Below are 20220 nucleotides of genomic sequence, written 5' to 3'. Positions count from 1 at the left end.
TAGCTCTCAAAACACTAACACAAAACAATTAGAAGCTAGAGGGTTTAGAAAACAAAGAAACAAACAGCACAAGCTTGTTGTAGAATCATGATTTCATGGTCTGAAGATCGCAGAATCGTGCATTTAGAACTAGAACCTTAGAGGTCATCTAATCCAACCTTCTCATTTTTCAGAGGAAAAAACAGAGATACACATAGGTTGAGTGATTTGCCCACAGGAACAAAGGTAAGATCAGATGTGCTGAACTTAGAGGTCATCTAATTTTTCTCCTTTTAAGTATGACATCTGAGACCTAATGATTTGTCCAAGATGATATAGATAGTAGAGACCAGAGCTGGGACTCATGTCCAGGTCTTCTGACTCTAAATGTAGAAATATTTCTACTACATGTCAAGATGGGTCTCCTCCTTACTAAAGTTAACTTTTCCGCTTATACCTTGAGTCCATCCATCAAGAACTAATTTCTTACATTATTCCCTCTTCTCTAATGCTTCTTTAATGTCTATCTGTGCTCTGTCTTTCCTCGCACCTTAAAAATATTCTCAAGGCTCCACATCCTAAAAACAAATGATTACCTTACCCAAACTTTCCTTTCATTTTGACACTCCCTCAAACTATTGTCTTTCCTTTCCCCAATAATTGCCATATTTCTAGATGGTAGAGTTCACTGATTCCATTTTCTCACCACTCACTCACTCCTCAAAGTCTTAAAATCAGGCCTTCATTCCCACCTTCTCTTGAAAACATGCCCTCCAAGGTTACTAATAACCTCCTCATTGTGAAATCTAAGGACTCTTTTCTTTCCTTAGCCTTCTTGACCTCTCCTTGGCATTTAATGTGGTGGAGCTCTCCTTCCTTGATTAGATTTCTGTTTACTCCTTTTATTTCTAACTGTTCCTTCTTTGTCTCTTTTACTGGCTTCCTATATTCTTCCCATCTGGAGATCCAATGGAGACTGAATCTTAAAGACCTATACCCTCTTTAAGCCAAGTATCTAATTATTTGCCATTTTTTATTACCAATTAACATAACTGGATAGCATCTTGTTTATGATCAAAACAGAGTTATCATCTCTGGGCACTTAGTAAATAATAAAATAGCTTTAAATTTAATGCTGCATGGTCAATTTCATATTGCAATGTCCATGTTGACAGTAGTATAAAATCTCCTTACTCCCACAGGGGGATTTTATTACCTGGACAGAAAATTCCTTTGGAAACTAGAATTTCTTTAAGAAAGGTAATATGAGGACAATCTCTTCTGGTTTGTTAATATTCTGTATCAGTAACTCAAAGCACATTCAAAAGTAAACAATAATAAATCTCTGGATTTTCAATTTAAGAGAGGAATGATGACTGTGCTTTGAAAGAAGTCAGCAATTCTGTAAAGCAGAGGTGAAGACAGAATTCATTCCAGATTTGAGGGACTGATTGTGTATAGGTATCCAGGAAGAAGATTAAATGTCATTTATCAGGAACAGCAAACAGTCTGGCTTTGACAGGAATGGAGAATTTATAAAGGGGAATAGTATTATGCAAAACTGAAAAGGTATGTGGGAGTCATATTGGAGGTTGAGGATTTTATATTTTATTTAAGAGGACATAGGGAGCCATTTAAGACTTCAGAGTAGGGAGAGTGACAGGGTCATAATATTTTCATAATATTGGTTTAGCAGTGGTGTAGAGGATGAATTTCAGAAGAGAGAATCAGAGAAGTAAGGAGATCAAATAGGAGGCTATTGGAAAAAAGTCCAGGTGAAAGAGGCTGTACAAATTAGGGTTAGAGAATACATTTTCTAAGAAGAATGGATATGAATATGTTGCAGAGGAAAGATCAATAAAATGGTAACTGAATAGATATGGAACTGAAGGGGCAAGCCTGGGTGACTGGAAGTATGGGGGTGCCATCAACAGATACTGAGAAGTATAGAGGAGAGATAGTAAGATATCTTACTTCCAGTTTTATTTCTTTTACCAACTATACCATCAGAAGTACCCAAATCTACATCACCTGATTGGCAAGGAACAATAGCTATCTTAATTTCTACAAGTAAAAGAGCCAGAATATCAATAGATACTGGGGGCAGGTATTCAAAGGGAGAAAAAGAGAGCTGGAAACTTGAATTCCCAAGATCTCTCATTGTGCCTACCACTGGTGAACTATCTTAAGGCTGACAAGGGAAGATAACTCACTTACTTATACAGTAATAAAACCATGACAGATAGAAGACTTCTCCTTAAAGGATCAACACAACCTCCAATGAAGAGGAAATCAAAACAATAATTAGGAATTATTTTTCCCAATTGTATGCACATAAATTTGACAATCTTAGGGAAATGGATGAATATTTATAAACATACAAATTGCCCAGATTAACTGAGGAGGAAGTAAATTACTTAAATAATCCCATCTCAGAAAAAGAAATCAAACAAGCCATCAGTCAGCTCCCTAGGAAAAAATCTCCAGGGCCAGATGGATTCACTAGTGAATTCTAGCAAACATTTAAAGAACAATTGATTCCAATACTCTACGAACTATTTGGGAAAATTAGTGAAGAAGGAGTCCTACCAGATTCTTTTTATGACACAAATATGGTACTGATACCTAAATCAGGAAGAAAAAAAAAAGGATTCAACACAGCAACATACAAAAAGAAAGAATTCAGTTCATCTCTCCTCAACAATGCATGTACAGGGCAGATGGAGAAGCAAATTAACGTCACAAAGGTTGCTGCCTCTGCCATTCCTAGGGAAGAAATGCTGCCAACCAGGCATAAATTCACAAGCTTTTATAATTTGGAAGACTAATTCACTCCACTGCCCTCATGAAGTAATTTGAAATTGTGCAAGGCTCACTAGGATAGAACTAATGGGAAAAGGGGGGAATGTTCAGGGACAGTGGTTTGAATACATACAAATCAGAAGCTTTATGATAACATCAGAGTTTTGTACTAAGCCACCAAAAGCTCTTTGAGGGCTTGTGGAATTGCTAGTGGGTTGGGAAGAGTACCCAAAGTTATTGTATCTTCATTATAAAAAACATGTAGAAACTGTGACAATAGATAGCAATAGCTAATTTTTATATAGCACTTTTAAGTTTGACAAAAGCGCTCTGCATATTTTATGTGATCCTCAAAACAAGCCTGGAAGATTGGTGTTACTCTTCTTGTTGTACAGTTGAGGATCCTGAAGCAAAGGAGCTGGCTGGACTTGCCCAGTGCCGTGTAGATATTAAGTCTCTGAGACAGGATTTGAGTCTATGTCTTTCTCATGAGGACAGATAGGTGGCGCTGCAATGGATCTCTATTTTCCCGAGTTCAAATCTGGCCTCAAGACACTAAATGTGTGACCTTGGGCAAATCACTTTACCCTGTTTGCCTCAGTTTCCTCATCTGTTAAGTGAGCTGGAGAAGGAATGGCAAACTACTCCAGTATCTTTGTCAAGAAAACCCCACAAGGGGTCATGAAGAGTTGGACCTTACTGAACAGCAACAATTTCCTGACTCCAAGCCCATTTCTGCACCTAGCTATAGACTCCAGGTTACGGAGAAATGTTATACAACTGATCTGCTGGCTTATGGTCTAATTAATTCTGAACATTAGAATTAGATTTTACTAGTATTGTGGTATCCAACACCCACAAATCTATTTGATTTAACCCTTCAATTTGTACAGATTCCTGGAGAGGAGCAATGGTTTGGAAATTTAGAAACTTAAAAAGGAAGAAATCACAACATCTCCTTGATAAATAAGGAGGAAAACCCAGGGTAGAGTCTATTTCGCGTCTTAGATTTTGAGTGGATGGATTCAGGAATAGAAAAGCTAAGATCCTACCATTAAAATTCCACAGAGAAAGTGAGACTAAGGGATGGGACACTGGCAAGAATGAAACTTGGTCGACACCGGCAGACTACACTATTTTAATGAGCAAGACAAGGGAGAATACCCTAAAGAGTTCAATGTGGATGCACAGGAAATTAATTGAGTAACTTAGTTTTTTGGTGGGGTTTGTTTTATAAAGACTTACATAACTTAACCCCAATCGCCCTCTAAAAGGCAAAAAATAAAACAAAAATAAGACCTACATAATCTAGGGAGAGGTGAAGATAGGGAAGGAAAGGAGACATTAGGGTAAATGGCAAGAAGGGTTGGTGGCTGGATGGAAAAAAAACAAAGATGCTCAATTTATTTTGTGTCTTTTTAATCAAGTAGAATATTTTGATGAGGCAGAAAAGAACAAAAATGAATAACAAGGAATTGAAATGAGATGAGAAAAAAGGTTCAAGTTAGATACAAATGAACTATACTTCTGATTACTGAAAAAAAAAATGGATATTATTTTTGAATTGCTATTTGAGATCTTGGAAAAATCAAGGAGAATGCAGGAGGGTCCCACAACTAAAAAAAAGTAAATTTCCTAATTTAAAGAAAAAAGTCAATAATGTGTCTTCTTCAAATTCTAAGATATTTAGCTTGATTTCTCTTTCTCACAATGTTCTAAAACATATTTTTAAAGAAGAATCTGGTCATTTGGAAAGACAAAGTGATGACTAAGAGCCAAAATGACTTCTCAAAAAAGTCATTTCATGCTAAGCTCATTTTCTTTTTTTGACAGTGCTATTAGACTTACAGTAAAGGAGAATGTGGCACAGTGGATAGAGTATCAGGCCTGGAGTCAGGAAGACAAGAGTTCAAAATCTCATCTTAGGCACTTACTAGCTGTGTGACCCTGGGCAAGTCACTTAACCCTGTTTGCCTCAGTTTCCTCATCTATAAAATGAGCTGGAGAAGGAAGTGGCAAACCACTCTGGCATCTTTGCCAAAAAAATAACCAAACCCAAATGAGGTCACAAAGAGTTGGATGTGACTGAAACAACTGAACAACAAAGGAGGATGCCTTAGACATGGTATATTTGGATTTTAGCACAGCCTTTGGTAAAATCAATACCCTCTATTGGATTGGAGCCAGAAGACTTCTGTTTGCCAAAAGGACCTGTCTCTGCTGTTTACTACCATTGTGATGTAGGGAAGTTGCTTTATAAGTCTGGATCTGGGTTTCCTCATGTAAATAGAACACCCAGCCCCTCATGAATGGGCAACACCCATTGTTTGTCCTCTACATTGTCAACATCTTGAAGCTGCCAAATATATGAGAAATGTGGGGCTGATATTGTCACAAAGAGCAGAGTAAGAAATGACGTACAAGATGTCATTCAAACCCAAGAAAAGGCACTGTCTGTTTCTATCTACAAAGACATTATCTCACTAGCTAGCTTGATATTCATCACTCAGGGGTCATCAAACCAAATATCCCTGCTATTATATCATTCAAAGGAACTTGAGATCATTTTGATATATGTATGGCAGATACTTTGTTAGCAGAGTGATTATGACAATATTGTGTTCTACTCAATCAGGTGCTTGTGATAGTCAAACAATAAGCACAGTGGGGTCTTGTGTTCTCTAAGCAGCTCAGTGGCCAGGGGCTTTGACTTGGAGTCAAAAAGACCTGAGTTCAAATCTAGTCTCAGACACTTATGAGATATGTGACCCTGGGTAAGTCACTTAAACTCTGTTTTAGTTTCCTTATCCATAAAATGGGGACAATAATAGCATCTACCTACCTCCCATGGTTATTGTGAGGATCAAATGGTGTGATATGTAAAAAGCACTTGGCAAACTTTGAATCTCTATGTAAATATTAGCTGATATTATTATTCTCTACATTTTTCGGTCATTTTTTTTATAATAAAGACGTAGTCTACTGTAGAATATAGGTTGTGAAAGCCTACAGTTCACTTCAGATTATCTTCATCTTCATCAAGGAAGTATTATTCTCATAAAAAAATTAAAAATAGGTTTGAGAGACCATGTAGCAATAGTGAATAGAGAGAGTCAGAAAAGACTGGGCTCTGACATATAATGGCAGTATGACTCTGGCAAATCACTGTTCAGTGTTCTAGGTGAAATTCCAAGACTATAATTTGTGAATAAGGTGCCAATCTGTAGTTACTAGGAATCCCCTCACCTGGAAGTTCTTTAAACCAATGAAATCACAGGACTTTCCCCCTATTCCTATCCCCTGTGATTGTAAGTATATGTGTCATTGGCCACGAGGTGACACAGTGGATAGTGTGCTGGGCCTGGAGCCAGGAAGACTCATCTTCCTGTGTTAAAATCTGTCCCCAGACATTTACTAGCTGTGTGACCCTGAGCAAGTCACTTAACTCTCTTTGCCTCAGTTTCCTCATTTGTAAAATGAGTTGGAGAGGGAAATGGCAAATCACTCCAGTGTCTTTGCCAAGAAAACCCCAAATTGGGTCATGCAGAGTTGGACATGAATGAATGAAAAGCTGCTTTTTGTTAAGGGTAATGAGTCACTGGTGTACTCTTAGTCTCCTTTTTGTGGCAATAATAAGGGAATACTTTTTAATAATTTAGAAAAATCACTGTAAAAAGCAAGGAACACTGTGATTGGATTTAGCAGATAATTAATTTTGTAGTGACCAGCACCCATTTTGAATACTGATGGTTTCATATTTTTTTTAATTTGTGTATACTTAAATATTGCCTTAAAAAAAACAGTTAAACTTTTGTTTTTAACTTTACTAGTTGATAGGAACCTTCCACTGTGCAAACTTGGAAAACTTATTACACTTGACATCATCTTTACCCAGGAGAATATACTTCTGTGTCCCAGTATCTTTTTATAGTAAGATTTAACTAAAACAGATTTTAGATATATTTGTAATTTTGGAATACCATATCATGAAATACTGTAATGGGAAGCTTTAAAATAGGAGAGTGGTTAGCCTTTCATTTGTCAGTTATGACACCAGGAAATATACATGCATATGATATAGATACATGTGTATTTTATGTATATAAACACATAAAATTATACATGTACATATATGTGTGTATACATAATTTTTTTAGTGATATTAGAGTGGTAAAGCTCTGATCTCTTGGGCTTCTAAGTAATTTACGCTAGCTATACTCACATTATATATATACTGTGTTTCCCCCATAATAAGACACTGTCTTATTATTTTTTTTTTGGACAGAAAAACACCAGAGGGCTTATTTTCAGGGGAGGGCTTATGTTGTCCTGCCTCAGCTCTCCTCCACGGCACTGCTCTCAATGGTGCCAGCAAGCAAATCACTGGGGAAGAACAGGATGACGAGCTCACTGCTGCAGCTCTGATTGGATGCAGCTTGGAGTACGGCGTGAGTTTCACCTGGGGGGGGGTGCATACAGAGGGTACTGTAATGTAGCGTGTAGCGCAGGGGATCACCTTCACTACAGTAGCAATCTCAATAAGGCTTATTTTCAGGGAGGGCTTATTTTAGAGGAATCTTACACAGTAAGGGGAGGGCTTATTTTTGGGATAGGTCTTATTATCGGGGAAACACGGTATATATTAGTGTGATATTTTATAAAAATTTTGAAAGTGTCCTGATGCTATAAATTTATTAAATATAAAAGTAACATATATCTAATAACCGTCTGGGTATCTAGGTGGCATGATGGATAGAATGCTGAACCTGAAATAAGGAAGGCTCATCTTTCTGAGTTCAAATATGGCCTCAGACACTTACTAGCTATGTGGCCCTGGGCAAGTCATTTAACCATGTTTGCCTTGGTTTCTTCATCTGTAAAATCAGCTGGAGAAGGAAATGGCAATCCACTCCATTATCTTTTCCAAGAGAATCCCAGATGGGGTCACAAAGAGTCAGTTACTATAGCTATTTTTCTACATTGTGGGGCTTGGGGGCACCACACCCTCCTTCCCGCCCCCAACGATCTAGAAAATCCATCTAAAATTTTTTGGTCCCCCTTCATACCAGAGAAGAAGTCTAAATTATTAATGGTATTAAAAGATAAAATATGTTGATATTATACAATTCTATGCGTATATTTTATTCATTTCTGAGTTTCTAAACTTTTTCTGTGTCATCTGCTGGCCTTTATGTATTGTCTGTGGCTTTCTCAAAATTCCCCAAAATTCCCATTTAATTTCTTACCCAGACCTGTAATATACTGAAACTGTGATGGGAAAAGTCATGATGTGGAGAGGATAATTGTATTGAAAATGACGGAACAGCAACATCTTAACCCCCAGGTACCTTAAGAATAAATCTCAACACCTTCAAAGACTGGTGATTTCATCTCTAAGGCAAGTGTTGTTTCTGGGCAGACAAATAAAAATAGAAAGTTTAAATAACAACAACTGCATAGAAAATACCTCATAAAGGTCAAAAAGAACAGGACATGTGAAAACACCATTGGATTTAGTGATTAACAGACCACTGGTGACCTTTGAGAAACCAGTTTCAGCAGAATGGTCAGAGAGATACCTGATTACAGGGGTGATGTTTGATGCACAGGCAGCTATAGGCCTGAAACAATTTGGTGGCCCTTAATACTGAAGTAAAGACAGAAAATATCCCTTTCTTTGAGATTATAAGACTTTAAAGTAACTCCATAGTAACTCACATACAGATTTTTTTTTGCAAATCCATGGAAGGTCAGGTCTTTCCCAAATTTAAAAAATCTACCAGTCTGAAAAATCAGGCAGCAGTGAATAGAATGCTTGGCCTGGCCTCCTCTCCTCTCTCTCCTCTCCTCTCTCCTCTCTCTCCTCTCCTCTCTCCTCTCTCCTCTTTCCTCTCCTCTACTTTAATAAAGAAGGGTCAAACCTAACCAAGATTTCACATTTGAGAAATGAAGCCGACTTGAGGTAAGCTTCAGAGAGGAAGTGGCACCTGAATTAACTTTGAAAATAAAAAGCAATATCTACTATTTTCAATGCTTCAAGATTTGTAAGGAGCTTTACGTTTGTGTATCCTAAGTTGAACTTCACATTAACCTGTAAAGTAAGCTCTACAGACATTTTTTTTAATGAAGCAAAATTAACTTTATTTTTGTTAACACAAAAGCATGTAGTATCCTAGGTACTCTGCACAAACTTTATCTTTGTGAGATGTTTATTGGAGACATTGAATATAGTCTCTTTCTAGAGATAGGTGGTTAGTTATCTATAGGTTTTGAAGATGACATGAAAACTACAGCAAAGTTTCCTAGAGTGGCAGTGTAGCCCACAGCAGAAGTGTAGTATCTGTTACCAGCCATCCTTAATTACTTCTTAAGCATAGAAGCTGGGATCATGCCAGTAACCCTGGACAGGGATCAGATACACCAAGCCTGATCCATGATGCTCAGTGATTTTTTGCAGGGGACTGTATGAGGCTTAAGGTAGTTAATTTCGGGAAATCACCCCACCACACACACACACACACACACACCCTTCAACAATGACATCTGAGCTCTAGGACAGTGGTTGGTGAGTACTGATCTACCCTCTTCCCCTCCCCTCCTTGACATTTTTTTGGTGGGGAAGAGTGAGAGCATAGGACTAACCAGTATGGACGGGTTGTGATTACACCATATTCCCTCCCTCCCCCAATTTAGCCGTCTTCTTTTGGGTGGAGAGAAGGCTCTTACAGATGTCTGGAAAATTGAAATTCATCACAAATATATTGTGCCTCTTTGCCATTTCTGTCCTATTTCTAGGACTTCTCATCTGTTTTCTCTTTCTGTTCAGATGAATTATGGTATTTTATGACAGCATCACTTCTGTTTGCCCCTCCATTTCATCCAAATGTTCTGCACCGTGATTCTTCCATATGGGTCCTGGGTTTCCTCACATGTACACACTGTCTTAATATATAGTGAACCCCCACTCCCACTATTTATGTGTCCTGTCTCTTGAATTAAGTATGCCCATCTAGAGCCATGTTCCTGGAATGGGTCTACTCAGGAGTATTCTGTTAAATGTTTAACCATTTGCTCTCTCAAAAAGCAATGACAGGGGCGGCTAGGTGGTGCAGTGAGTAAGAGTGCAGCCCCGGAGTCGGAAGGATCGAGGATCAGTTCTGGCCTCAGATACTTAACACCCACACAAAAAAATGGCTTGTAACCTTGGACAAATTACTTTTTGCTTAAAAAAAAAAGCAATGACAACAAAAGCAAAAGCCCACACAACACACTTTTAGATTTAGTCTACATTATTAACATTTCTTCCATCACTTTCTTAAGTTTAGAAATTGACAAAATAATAAATCAAACCCTGAGCCAATTTCTGAGGTGTAAATTTAACAATCAGCTATCTTGAGCTAGCTTGAGCTGGTTCTAGCACACCCCTGGGCCTATCTCACCAAGTCATAGTAGCATATGTGAGGTCAGATTTGTCTCCCTACGTTAGGATGCTTAGTTCTTCTTGTGTGAAGTTACTTGGTTTCTTTGAACAATGAAATTGAAGGCCATGGATCTTAATTCTGACTCTTTTGGATTTTGTCCATTATGAATTTATATGTACTTCCACTGCTGTTTTCTTTTTTACATTCTCTCACTTCCCGTGATGTCTATCTTGCTGGACATATGTAGGTTTTTTTTCTCCCCATTTGTCCTGACTCTATCTCTTCTTCCAAACCATCATCCTTTATATAGCTTGTTATGTTTCTCTTTTCAAATATAGACATGGTCAAGCCACCAGTTTCCTATTGTCCACTGGGTCAAGTTCAATTTCTTTGGCCTGACATTCAAGCCCTTCCAATCTGGCCCCCCATATCTCACCAGGCCCTTCCAATCTGGCCCCCCATATCTCACCAGGCTTATTGCATATTATGCTTTTCCACAAACTCTATGATCCAGAAAAATCAAGCTTCTTCCTGTCTCTGGTACATGATTTAACCACTGACCTCGCTCATTTGCACCTTTACTTAGTCTCCTCCCTGGACAAATTCTGTTCCCTTTCCAAACCACGTTGCCTACTGAATTCCTATCAATTAAAATTCTCACTCAAGTGCCTTGTACTCCATGAAGCCTTCTTTGAGCCATTACCCCCTTTCTTGCCTCATATAACATTTTATTTTGCACTTACCACACAATCATATTATTATCATATCATAGTAATATTATAGTTACAGTCTGTGTTTGTGTTTCATACCCTACTAGAATATCTGCTCTATAAGGGTAACAAATCTTTCTGTCTATGCCCACATTCTGTCACAGTCCTGTTTGTGGGAAGGACATGAAGCACATTATAAATGTTGTTAAATGATTGAATTGAATTAAACTGAATTGCCTATAAATATGCGGATATTTAACATGCACACACTGAGTCTTCTACTCAGACCAAACTTCTTCAGGGAAGGTGACCCTGGGCTTTCAATGGCTTTACCATCAAAGTACACAATATGTTAGACTCATCAAAGTACACAATCTGTCAGACTCTACCATTCTAGAATAGCTATGAATATCATCCTGGCAATATATTGTCTATTTTCTATGGACCAGCATAGTAAAGACCAGTGTAAAGAGATTCCTCACCATTAGGATGGCCAGTGCAATGTGAGTGTTTTGGCCATGGTGACTCATGAAAAGAGAAAAATAAAAAAATATTCCTCAGTCTTGGGTGACAACCTTCTGATTCTGCAGTGATAGTGGCAGAGTGGTGAAAAGGGGGAGGGAAAGAGGAATAATCAGAGAGTTTACTTAGCATGCAAATCATCTATGGAGCATTAATGTTCTAAGTATGTTACCTAATTATCAGTGAAGTGATATACTACTTGAGGGAATGAATGATAATGCAATTAGGCATTCTCACCACACATGGAACTAAATGACTAAAACAAGCCATACCTACATGGAAGAAGGTTGGACTATATGGCCTCCAATGTCCTTTCCATCTGTATAACTATGATAACATGGAGATATGACTCATAGATTCTCCCTGAACAGGTAAATAAAGGAGTTGGCACCATTAGCTTTATATTGTATCCAAAGTCAAGAAATATCTTTTCTCAGGACATTTGGCTGTCTTGTCTCTTGATGAGTTTTTATAAAAATATCGCCATGGATGTAATTACAGTTTATGTATCAACAATGGTTTCAGGGGAGAAGAAAGGAGAGAAATTCTGACCCGTTAAATTAACCTGACGTATTTCTTAATGCTTAGTGACTTCAGTGCAAAAGAGGGTGATAAATATGTTAGAAAACTTTTTCTCAGAATCAAGAAATTATAGATGCTAAAGGCTTGTAATCTTCTCAAAAGCCTTGTGCCCATGTGTCATGAGTACTTTCTCCAAGAAGTGAGTCAAGAAATACTGGGCACATCAGTCAATCAATTGATCTATCAGTCAACAGACATTTATTGTGTGTGTGTGTGTGTGTGTGTGTGTGTGTGTGTGTGTTCAGTCATTTCAGCTGTGAAATAGAGCTGAGGTGGCTCCATGGATAGATTACTGGCCTGGAGTCAGGAAGACTTGAGTTTAAATCTGGCCTTGGATATTTCCTAGGTGTATGACCCTGGGCAAATCACTTTATCCTGTTTGCCTCAGTTCCCTCATATGTAAAATGAGCTAGGGAAGGAAATGGCAAACCATTCCAGTATCTTTGCCAAGAAAACCCCAAATGGGATCACAAGGAGATGGACATGACACTACCACGTCTACCACAACAATAACAACCACAACAACTTTAGGCCAGCTAGGTGGTATGGTAGATAGAGTGTCAGGCTTAGATTCAGGATGACCTGAGTTCAAATCTCATCTTAGACACTTACTAGCTGTGTGACCCTGTGCAAGTCACTTAACCTTGTTTGCCTCAGTTTCCTCCTCTGCAAAATGATCTGGAGAAAGAAATGGAAATCCACTGTGGTATCTGCATAAAGAGGAGGAAGGCCTGCTTTGGAGAAGGAGGAGCTAGGTTCAAATCCTGGCTTTGTCCCTTAATAGTATCTTTATGACTCTATTAATTAACCTTTCTTTACTTCAGTCTCCTTATTTGTAGAATAAGAAGGTTGGACTATGTGGCCTCCAATGTCCTTTCCATCTGTATAACTATGATAACTAAGCTCATACCTCTGACATCTCAGAGTTGTCTTCTGGTGATGTCATATCCCCACCAACTATTGCTCTCCACTGATCCTTAGCAAGTATTGTTTTTTGGCTACTCATCTGCTCTCCACTGGCTATCAGATCTTGTTCCAGCCAGTCTAGGACTCTCCAGCTGTCTCTGGGCTCTCCTAATCTAGCATCCACTAGGGGTGCTGGGGTGCTGTGGTCAGGAAGCCTCTTTCCTCGAGGAAGGTTATACCTCTTTCAATCTGCTTTTTCATCCTGTCTTTTGAACCATCTGTTCTGTCTCAGCAGAGGTGTGATGTTCAGCAAAGGTACTATGCCCCCTGATACCTTCTGTTCTCCATCTTCTAGTGATGCTCTGAATAATAAACTTTCCCAAGAAGAGAAGAACCACAGATCTTCTCAGTCAAATGATCATAAAACTTTCTTCAGGTCTCCTTAATCAGACTTTACCATAAGGTAACACAAGCTCAGAATTACTTTTTGTACCATTCTTTTCACTTTTTTCTTTTACTCTTTTGTTTAATATTTTCTCCTCTACACATCTCAATTCAACCATCCTCTAACTTATGGTCAGAAGTTACCCATTTTAATTCTTAGTACTTACCATCCCTAACCTCCTATTCTCCTTTCCCCCACAGGCAAATCTCCCTAAGTCTCTGCTTTCTCAAACAAAAAAAGGAATTTTCTTGTGAGCTAAATGTGTCCTTTGTCAGTAAAGTAAATACAGGGTCTCCATGCATTTGTCCTATGGAGGTCCACTCTTTTCCACAGAGAATGTCTATTTGGGGAAGAGCATTCTCCAACTTAACAGAGAGAATGTTCTGCTGTTATTTTATTACCTTGCTATTTCATTAAATGCCTTTGTTGGCATTTATACTATGCTATTTCATTTAATGCCTTTCATTAAATGCCTAAGTGTATCCTCTGGCTGACTAATAAAAGTAAACACAATTGTGAGACCTTGTGAGTGATGGCTTGGAGAGGGAACTCTGGGGAGGAAATTGCTTATCACCTGCCCTCATCATACTCTTCTGTTCTATGCAAATCGCAGTGATTGGGCTGGCTAGAGAAGGCCAAGAAGCCTGGTGACCTTTGTCCTACTTTCCCCCAGGTGTACAACACACAGCTCAGCTTCTCAACACTAAAATTACACAAGATTCTTTGGAAGAGGTAACAATACAAGTAACTTTGCTCAATGAGCCTCTGATTATTCAAATCAAGTGAGACGTAAAACAGGATTCATGGAATACTAGCATTCAAAGAATTTAAATTGTTGGCCACTCAGAGGCTGCAGCTAATTCACAACAAAGAATTACACAGTAAAAGTAGTATAAATGATCTAAAAAAGGTGCATGAACAGAAAAGGAGGTGAGCCAGTTATCAATAGATATACCGTGTATTTATTTGTGACCCAGGTAACATCCCGTCATATTAGACAGAATCTCCCTGTGTGGGATTTTCAAGAGAACATGAGGACAGTTTCAACTTGGATGGGCTGTAATCTATACTCTTGGAGAGAGCTTCTGTTATGACTGAACTCAAAGATCCATGAAAACATCAAAATATTTTAAATCTACATTCTATGTAGAATACTTTGTTATTTCCCTTTGCTTATTTTTCTTAGCTATTAAAATCCTTAGTTAGGCCTTTCCCTGTCTGAAAGCACTTGCTGTCAGTAAATACTTTTTGAGAATAGGTAACTGTTGTTTTATGTTTGCAGACTGGGGGGCTACTCAGGGTGGTTTGAGAATATGATTATGTAAGAATAATCATTTCAGTTCCCTGGTCTCTTATAGATGTTACCTGGAAGACTTTCCAATGGGATGCTTAGGCCTCTAATCCCCTTCAACCTCTAATCATAAGCCCCTGAAAGAGGACCATAATGTCATCTTAAAAAATAATCTACAATTTATAAGTTTAGAAGTTAATAAAAAGTTTGATTTATATTACAGGCCATTGGCAGGAAGATATTAGTTAAATTGCAGATAAGGCTATTAGTTAAATGAGGTCAAATTATCATGTGTAGACATGTATGTGCATATGTATGTATGCAGACATGTAAGAACACATGTAGGTATATATGTAAATAGGAAGATCAACTACGACAAGAATAAGGTAACATTTGTTCACAGGGAATGATAACTACAAAGTATGCAGTTTTCAGATGGTTTGGAGATATTATAACTATGTGAGTCAGAAGACCACTTGCCCAAAAAATTAAGAATCAGAGGTGACCAAGAGATGAACAGGAAGCTTTTATTCTATTCCCATGAGAAGAGGGCGTCCTTACCAAGATGAATCAAAGGAAGGAGCCACCCAACGTGGGGTAAAGCAAAGTTTTTAAACCCTAAAGCAGTCAAGTCACCTCCCGCTGCTGTCTCTTTCTCCCATTGGCTGGGAGGTGGGTGGGCTTACAGTCTGGGTGCAGAAAAGGGACAAAGGATGGGGAAGCCTGTATTACCCAATCTAAATGTACATGCCTCTATTTTGGATTTTCCTCACAAGGTAGAGGGAGGGGTTCTGAAAAACTTCAAAAGGGCTTAATGCTGATGTGGCAGCCAGGGAAGGGAACAAGGTCCTGAGCTGTGCACTTTTCTTAGGGAACCCAGGACTTGGTCTGTCCAGTCTTACAAAAGGTCTGTCTCTGGTTTCCAGCTAATCTCTCTCTCTCCTCATTCTGAGAAGTCTTCACAGAGGGATGTCCGATTCAGAGCCTTGTACATTGTAATGAAAAGAAAGGTATTGGTAATGAGACTAATATATTACAAAAGTCTTAGCTAAGGGACCTAAATGAAGAGAACTAGGCATATGTGCTCAGTTTATGCCAAAATGGAGGCTAGCTGTAAAATTGAGTCACTCCCATCAAACAGGGGGTAATACAGTGTCCCTCTCTTTGTCTCTACATGTGGTAACTATCTTGAACCAACATTCCTTCTTGTAAGTCAATTCTGCCTCCCACTTCTTGTGGGGAGGAAGCAAGAGGGATAGACTGTTTTATGTAGAAATCCAAAGTCTAGATCGGGGATGTGGAACTGTGGCCTCAAGGCCACATATGACCCTTTAGGTCCTCAAGTGTGGCCCTTTGAATTCAAACTTAACTGAACAAATCCCCTTCATAAAAAGATTTGTTCTATAAAACTTGGACTCAGTCAAAAGGCCACACTTGAGGACCTGGAAGACTACATGTGACCTTGAGACCAAAGGTTCCCCACCCCTGGCCCAGATCTTGACCACTTTTGCTCTTCAAAGACCCTATGGGACCTTTTGTTATGCCTAGTGTCCTGGCCAATTTCAAATTTGGGAAATTGCCTCTATTTCTACCTCTGTCCTCTCTTATTTGCTTCTATGGTTATAACTTGATATCCTTTCTTGGGACAACTTAAGCTTGGGCTTTATGCCCACGGCCTCCAAGATTTGGCCTCCTAGCCAAGACTCAGAATTAAGAAGAAATCAATCTTCTCCAGCCTCTGTACTGGTGCCTGCACACAGGAAATAATGCTGTATTCATGTAGGACATTACCTTGACATCTTGGGTCATTCATTCTCAGGCCTGAGAGTGTAACCTTCCCCAATAAAACTCCTACTTACTGAATAGAAGCATAATGTGAATTTCCCCCCAAATTTTCCGTAGGGCTCTGGAGGCCATAAAGCATTCATTCACAAGTCTGAGAGGATTGTCCACTGGATACTGACTGGGTCATGCAGTGAAATGTTCCTTTTTTTTTTTTAAAGGTAAATGGAGTTAAGTGACTTGCCCAGGGTCACACAGTGTTTGAGGCCAGATCTGAACTCAGGTCCTCCTGACTCCAGGGTCCATGTTCTATCCCTGAAATATTCCTTTTGTAGGACTTCTGTCATAACTGTAAAAATAGGGATGGGCCCAAAATCTTGTGAAAATCAGGTAGTGAACCTCAAGTTAAAGCAGATAGTGAGCTAGAAAGAAATTTAGTGCATTCTGTCTCTCCCATTCCTTCCTGGTTTATTTTTATGGGAGTGCATATGTGTGAGGAAACATTGAATGTATTTTCTAAAAGCTTACACTATGTTCAGAGACGTGGAAGGTGGAGGGCATGTTCTGGAAATCAGTCAGTTAATCAACAAGCATTTATTTAACTCCTCCTGTGTACCCGGCACTATGCTAAGCCCTGAGGATACAAAGAAAGGAAACAAATAAACATGTTTCTACTTTCTATCATGGGGGAAACAACATACAAGTAATTATATGAAAACAATATACCTGCAGGATAAATGAGGGCAAATGGAATGTACTAGAATTAAGAAGAATTTCAAAAAGTCCTTTTGTAGAAGGTGAAACTTAGCTGGAACTTGAAGAAAAAGCCAGGGAAGGGAAGGGATGGAGATGAAAAGGGAGAGAGATTCCCAGGCTTGGGGACAGTCAATGAAAATGACCGGAGTTGGGAGGAGGAGTGTCTTGTTGGAAGAACAGCAAAAAGGCCTCTGTCCCTGATTCCCAGATTATGTGGGAACAAATACAATGCAAGAAAACTGGAAAGGCAGGCAGGGATCATATTATGAAAAGCTTCAAATGTCAAATAGTAAAATGTATATTTACTGGATCCTGGAGGTGATAGGCAGTCACTGGAGTTTATTGAATAGGAGTGGGGAGCTGATCAAAGTAATTATGGACAATTGCAAATTTTGTGGCTTCAATTTCATTTTTGTCAGATTGATGATTCTCTTAAATACTTTGCAAGACTTTTCTGTCACTGTGGTTGATGTTTTGTTATTACATATTTGGTATGGCTATAAATAACAAGAGCGAGTCTACAAACAGCAGCTGGACATCAGCATGGCCTAGTAGAAGGAATGATGGCTTTGTAATCAGGAAAGAATAGGGACAGGGATCAGGACTTGATCTATGATTGCACTTTATGATGCCCAGAAAGTCTCTTTCTCAGTGCAGGTCAACACCTGTTCTATAGCTTAAAGTCTTTAGAGAATTGGCCCAAGAAGTTAGGTGGCTTAGCTCAGAGTTACATAGTTGGGATGTTGATCAGAGGCAGAAAGATCTGGGTTCAAATACCATCATCTGACCTTTATTTAACTAAAGCTATTTAACTAAAGGCAAATCATTAAACCTTTCTAAGGCTCAATGGCTTTCAGGTTGTTTTTTGGGGTGGGCTTTTTGGAGGGGGGAAGGCAGGGCAGTTGGGGTTAAGTGACTTGTCCAAGGTTACATGGCTAGTAAGTGTTAAGTGTCTGAGGATGAATTTGAACTCAGGTCCTCCTGACTCCAGGGCTGGTGCTCTATTTACTGTGCCACCTAGTCACCCTCAGTGGATTTTTAAGATTTAACGAGAGTCAGTATGGAAACAATGCTGAATTTGGAGTCACTTGACCCTAGTTCAAACTTGCCTGGGCTACTTTCTACCAGTATGATGACCCTGGGCAAGTCATTTCACATTTCTCATTTTGGGGTCTCAGTTTCCTCATCTCTAAAATGAGGGACACTTACTAGCTGTGTGACCCTGGAAAGTCACTTATCCTTGGTGATTCTCAGACACTACATATGGATTATGAGTTGGTTTTAGAATTGAATTGGAGATGGAAAGCAGTTTGGATGGCTTTTTGGAAACCATATGGTTCTTTTAATGAACCCAAGCATCTCCCTAAATCAAAGGCCCATGTTTTAATATCAGAAAGGTCCCCAGAACATTTGGTGCCTCCTAGGTGGGGACTTTTGGGAGGACAAGCATGAGAGAAACACTGGATGAGCAATGATGAATGAGTCATAAGCTATATTGGAGGAGGCCTTGTCCACATGGATGAGCTCACAAATACATTGAGTTTTGGAGTGCAATTGTACTGATGTTATTTCAGCTCTTTTTTAACTTCTATAAACCCTCCTCTCAAGGACCTAATAATATGTAAAGAAAGGCTTTAAATGCTCTGGGGAAATTTAATGTTTTTTTATTTAAGTTGATTTATTTTTATTTAAATTATTCAATTTAATTTTAATAAATATTTAAATTATTAGATTTAAATATTTAAATTAGTTTCAATGATTCAATTAATATTGAAATTAATAGATTGCTACTGTCAGCATTTGAAGTCTTCAAGGGTTGATTAGGTCCCAGAGGGGAAGGAAGGTCCAAAGACAGTGGGGATGTTACAAGAGAAGTCAGAGGTCGACTGAAATAGGTCTGTCCCTTCCCATTTAGATGAAGGGGAATTACTGCTGATCCTTGATGTCCTCACCTTTTATCCTTCAAGAACAAACAAGCTATCACTGTCTTTGGTCCCTCTCTGTTACCACCTGTCTCCCATCTATGGTGTTGCTCTGGTTACTGCACCAGCTTGTGGCTCTGGGATGTTTGTGCTGCTATTCACGCCCTGTTTCTCTTTCCCTTCCTATTTATCCAATGCCAGAAATTTCCTCCCACAATCTCTCTGCCCATCAGACAGAGATTTCATTGAAGATCTGCATAGATTAGGGTTTTTTTTTAAAGGGCACATGTATATATTTTTAATGCTATCATTCTTCTCTTTCTTAGGGTTCAGTGTCAGGCAGGGTTATATCAGCAAAATTCAAAAGAAGGTGAGATTTGTCTTCAGGGTCATGAGGTTTTACAGTCTCCTTTCCAATTCTTTCTTGGCTTCCTTCATTTCAGATTCTGACATCTCCCTTTTCTTATTTTGAGAATTTCAACTAAAGAGCTATGGGAACCATAGAATTTTATTTTATTTTTTCCCACTTAAAAGTATTTTATTTTTTCTAATCACATGTAAAGATAGTTTTCAACATTCACTTTTCAAAGATTTTGAGTTCCACATTTTTTTTTCTCCCTTGCTCCCTTTCCTCTTTCCTCTCCAAGAGGGCAAGCAATCTGTTACAGGCTAACCATATTTCTACATTAGTCATATTGTGAAAGAAAAATCAGAACAAAAGGGAAAAACCATGAAAAAGAAAAAAAGAGAGAAAAATAGTATCCTTTGATCTGCATTCAGACTCCAGAGTTCTTTCTCTGGATGTGGATAGCATTTTCCATCATGAGCCTTTTGGAATTGTCTTAAATCATTTTATTTGTATTATTTTGCTGAGAACTTGTATTGAATTGTATTGTATTGTATTGCTGAGAAGAGATAAGTCTATCAAAGTTGATCATCACATGGTGTTACTGTGTACAATGTTCTCCTGGTTCTACTCACTTCACTTAGTATCAGTTCACATCAATCTTTCTAGGTTTTTCTGAAATCTATCTTCTCCTCATTTCTTATAGCAGAATAATATCCCATTACATTCATATACCACAACTTCTTCAGCTATTCC

Source organism: Petaurus breviceps, unplaced genomic scaffold, assembly GCF_028583685.1.
Source record: "Petaurus breviceps papuanus isolate PSGF00001 unplaced genomic scaffold, PetGlider_PUasm1.0 90625, whole genome shotgun sequence".
NCBI lineage: Eukaryota > Metazoa > Chordata > Mammalia > Diprotodontia > Petauridae > Petaurus > Petaurus breviceps.
This window is presented reverse-complemented; position numbering follows the sequence as displayed.